Below are 5401 nucleotides of genomic sequence, written 5' to 3'. Positions count from 1 at the left end.
CCCTCATGTTGAGGAAGTGGATTGAGAGGCTATATTATGTGTAAACTGGGCCTGTGTTGAGGAAGTGAATCAGGTCCACCAATTTGGAATTAAACCTAGGCAGTGTAAATTAAGTCTGTGTTGAGGAAGTGAATCAGGCTAATTAATTTGGAAATAAAACCTAGGCAGTGTAAATTAAGTCTGTGTTGAGGAAGTGAATCAGACTAGTTCAGCTGAAAGCCTAGGTAATGTACATAAAGTCAGAAGCCGGCAGGAGATAGGAGTCAGAAGACGTACGTGCATGTAAATATTGCTGAAAATATAGTTGATAGCTGTGTGTTAAGAAAAAGTGCATATAAATGTTACCAAGGCCTAAAATAATAATACTAATAGTTTGAGTCTTGAAGCCTCATGTTTAAGACCATTAGATAAAAAGTATAAAATAATGACAGTTGAATAACTGATCTAATATTAAACTAACATAAAGCTTAAGGATAACAGATGAATAGAGTTGATATAGTGATATAAATAAGTATAAGAAGTTGATGGAAGGAGTTAAAAAGTAATAAATATATGAATATATATTGATGAAATAGTGAATGTGGACTAGTATAGTGTAAAAGACGGCTTTGATGCAGTCTCAGATTGAATTATGATAAAGCTATGTGCAAAATAAAGTTCTGAAGTGGCAGTCCACGCCCGAATAATGAAGACTGGAAGAGAAAAGAAAAAAAAGGAGTTTGCTCACGCTAGCAGAGAGGCACAGAGCAGGAGCTGAGGTGCAGCTGTGTCTGTGTGAGTGTGAGTGTGTCCATGTGGGGGAGGACAGCAGGCTGAGAGAGAGAAAAAGAGAGCAGTTCAGCCCTAAACCAAAAGTTATGAGAGTTTTGTGATCTGTTGCACCTTTCTAGGATAACAACAGCACGTTATAGCAAGTTACTCATGAGTTAATAATAACAGAAGTTACAAAAGTTTTTTGAACCAATAACAGCTTGACAGTGAGCAGATTAGTAAAAGAATGGCAATGACTGCTGGATACAGAAAAGAAAAGTGTAGTTGAAACAGCCTACTAAAGTATTATGATAATAAAGGAAATTCAGTTCAGAATAACAGGCTGAAGACACTTTTTGGTCGAGGAGAAGGAACAAAACTAGAAAAATGATGACATCTGATAAAGTTTGCAAATTTATTGGAACATAGAGGTACAGATTGATAGGCAGCAATGTGAGGTGTTATCTATGAAGGATTTAAGTTAGAGAAGGGATTGAGAGCCATCAATTTTGTATTAGATGTGAGAAAATGAATTTGATATTTTAATAGTTGTTAGTTTCACTGAAGTTAGTTATTTTTTAGTAAACTCTGCTTTGATGATTTTTCAGTTGAATAGCTCTTTGATATAAAAACAAGGGGAGCTGCCTGAGTTTCTTTCAATGAATTGTTTCATTCTAGTTTCTTGGTTGTGTGGCTTTACAATTAAATGTCTTTTTCCTTTTCGAGGCATGAAGGCCGACCAAATTCCAAAGTTTCCAGAGAGTAAGTGTTTGCTCGCAGTGAGTGTGCGATGGCTGTCCTGGGAGGCACACAGCAGGTGAAATTAAATGGTAAAGAGCAGAAAAAAGAAATATTAGCTGCAAAGGTGGTCAAAGGAGGGAGCTGTGGCAGCAACATATGTGGTAACAGCACAACTAAGTAGTTAAAGATAAAATAAAAGACGTCAGATAAGAGATAGAGAAAGCTCAGAATGAAGGGAAAATAGGGAGAAACAGTTTGACCAACAGTTAGATAATATTGACATACTATATAGCCTTTAGTGAAGGAAAAGTAGTCACTGAGACAGAATAATGAAAGACCCCATCCTGTTAGATAAGGTCTAAATAGATATACCCCCAGATGAAGAAACGTATACAGCAAGTGGAAGAAAGATATAAGTAAGTGCAGTCAAGGACCAGTACAGGCAGAAGAAGAAGAAAAAAGAATTAGGGTCTTTAAAGGGTTGAGTTCAGATATAAAGGAGAGATGGAAAAAGAGAGGCTATATTAGATAGGGAGGAGACGAGAGCTAGATATGATTAGAAAGAATAACAACTCCCAAACAAAGTGAAAAGTTCGTCATAGCACAGATCTCAGAAAGACAAAAGATCTGCCTACAGACCAAGGCACCTGCAGAGCTCAACAAACCATGAGACATGACGACAGCGAGACAGAGCTGCACTAGACAAGATGGCAGCTCTGAAGTTTCATGAAGAAGGCGAGAGAGCAGCTTCAAAATGGACACAGCAGAATCTGACTGTGAGGAAGAAAGGGAGGGCCACAAACGAGCAGTGATACAGGAGGCGTTTCACAGAGAGGCGTGCCAACCTGATGCATCACAGGCCCAAGCCCACCTCCACTGACGTCAGCGTGTTTCCAATGCTGAGGACGCAGCCAGTCAGACCACATCTACCATCTACAGTCGAATCATAAAGAGGACCTCACCACCTTAAAGACTGTGAACCTAACAGCACAAAGTTTAAAAGGTCAAGAAGGCTTCACAGTGAAAATGAACTTCAGCCAAAATGCTCTCACATGTGACCGAGTGCTGACAGAGACACCACCAAGGAAGAGCTCTCTGTCTCACCATGATCAACATTACAAATGGTCAGACTGTTTAGTCTTATTTAATGTACAGTAACTTTGTTTTTATTTACTGTAAGAATGGTACTTCTTTTTTATGCTACGACACTTGTTAATGCTACTTGTACACTTATCTATCTCTGCTCTTGTCTTTGCTGTTGCAAACCGCAATTTCCCAACAGTGGGAAAAATAAAGGTTTTCTTATCTTATCTTGTTATTCTGGTGTTTTTCTACACCAATTAATTGTGGAAATTATTTATGTAAAGGGACACACAAAATTCAGGGCTTGCTGAATTGTGGTGAGTATTTAAGAACATTTTGATATTTTATGACCATGTAACTGATTATTTATTTCCATCTTAAATGTGCAGTTGTTGTACTGCCTGCCTTGGCCAGGACACACTTGGAAAAAGAGTTTTTCTGATTTAATAAAGTTATAATAAAAGCAGCTTTCAGGCATTCTGGGTTGCTTTCGGATATGTTTCTCCTGTAGATCAACTTTTAATATCATCACTGCTGAATCATCACACATGCAGGCATGAGGTAACCTCTTTACATGTGCATGTGGCACCTTTTTACCTCATCAATAATAAATTTAATCATTTTAATTCAGTTATAAACTCCTGGACTTTAATAGCTCCTGTGTTTCAGCAGGTTTTCTGCTCATGTTCAAAGTTCTGCACATTCAGAATCTAACTGGGTTCTCTGACATTTCCAGAATAAAGGATATTTTGAGGTCAAACAGAAACTTTGCAATCAATCCGCGGTCCACCTGCGTGCCGTGGGCGGGATGCATACCACGGATTATGCAACCCGTTGCACCACTACTATCCATGGTAGTGTGGGGATTTCATTCTTGCATGTTTTGTTGTGCAGGATCACAGACACTATGTGTTCACATGAGGAACACCATCGACCAAATACACCCTTCTTTTAACTGCATTGATGTACTGTCACAAAAGTAAAAACAACTGTAATTCAAACTATTTATGAACTAAGGAATAAATAAGATATGAAATACTTAAAGGCAGGGTAGGTAAGTTTTAGAAACTAGCAAGAAGCTGCTGGATTTTGAAAGTTTCCAACAGAGAAACTCCCACCTCCTCCCTTCTGTGCTCCTTCCAGAGCCACGCCCCCAAAATATGTGAACGCAGGTTACTGACCCCGCTGGAGGACGAGCACAGTGTGACGAGCGGGGGTAAGAAAACATCTAACTTTATCGTTATGAAAATAAACAACTATCCCAGCTGTTAGTACTCACTATCTAGTTAGCATGTTAATATTGGGTAGGTTTAAAAAGACTTTGATTCAATAACGAACTAAAGTTAGCTAACTTGGCAACAGGTAGCTGTGAAAACAGTTCCAAACCAGAAACAAAACCAGTCACATGAACCAGATGGCCATTGATCTTAGAAAAGTGGAGAGAGGTCCTCAGAAATGTGTTTCAAGCGGGCAAGTTGCTGCTAGCCATGTCTCTGCGCGTAATGGGAATATCCGGTGTTATGCCGAGTTTTGTATGCCTGCCGAGAATTGCACACACCCTCAAATAATGCTTTTAAACACTGTAATATCCTTTGTGGGGTTCATAGATGGTGATAAATGATTCTAAGTATATATTTTATGAATGTTTTAGAGTCGTTAATATTTTATTACACTCAGTAGAAGTAGAATTCATTGAGATTCAGAAAAAATATGACAAATATGAAAAATATGAAAAATATGAAAAAATATGATTCCGTTTGATCAGTGTGCAGAGTAAAGTATCTGAAAAGGACTTTTAAGAGGTGAATGCATAATTCGGCAGAACAGATGATGAAGGCTACCTGCTGATATTTGCATCCACCTCTTTTCTCAGCACAAATGAGCGTTACCAACCTTGAGGTGCATGGAATTCTTGGCAGGCATGCTGCTGTCGGCAGAAACAGCTGATCAGTCGTGAGTTACATGTTCACTACCTCGGAACTTATTCGGAAAAAGTGTTTCCATCCTCCAATGAACGCATTTACTCTTTTTTGACAAAGGCAAAAACCACCTCAATTGAGCGTAAAAACTTTTTGTGCGAAATTAAGGATTAGTTTTCTGATTTTTGCCGTTTCAATTCTAATGCAACGTTAAAAACGTTGATGGAAACACGCATATTGTCTCTGATAAGGACTGCACTCCAGAGCCAAGCACAGACCGGGACAGGACCGGTGTTGAGGCGAAGCAGAGGAGGGTCCGAGGAAGAAGAGGCAGGACGGGGAGGACGAGGTGCAAGCCAAGCAGCACATATTCTCGAACCTGTGTCGAAGTAGTTCTTATCTCTCACATTAAGCAAATTTCAAGGACCGCCTTTTTTCACCTACGTAATATTGCGAAAATCAGGAACATCCTGTCTAAAAATGATGCAGAAAAACTAGTCCATGCATTTGTTACTTCTAGGCTGGATTACTGCAATTCCTTATTATCAGGCTGCTCGAAAAAGTCCATTAAGACTCTTCAGCTGATCCAGAATGCTGCAGCACGTGTTCTGACAGGAACCAGGAAAAGAGATCACATTTCTCCTGTTTTAGCTTCTTTGCATTGGCTTCCAGTAAAATCCAGAATAGAATTTAAAATCATTCTTCTTACCAACAAAGCTCTTAATGGTCAGGCACCATCTTATCTTAAAGAGCTCATAGTACCTTACTACCCCACCAGAGCACTGCGCTCCCAGAATGCAGGGTTACTTGTGGTTCCTAGAGTCTCCAAAAGTAGACTAGGAGCCAGAGCGTTCAGCTATCAAGCTCCTCTCCTGTGGAACCAGGTTCCAGTTTGGGTTCAGGAGGCA

Source organism: Micropterus dolomieu, linkage group LG02 (genome assembly GCF_021292245.1).
Source record: "Micropterus dolomieu isolate WLL.071019.BEF.003 ecotype Adirondacks linkage group LG02, ASM2129224v1, whole genome shotgun sequence".
Taxonomy (NCBI): Eukaryota; Metazoa; Chordata; class Actinopteri; order Centrarchiformes; family Centrarchidae; genus Micropterus; species Micropterus dolomieu.
Note: the sequence above shows the minus strand (reverse complement) of the source record.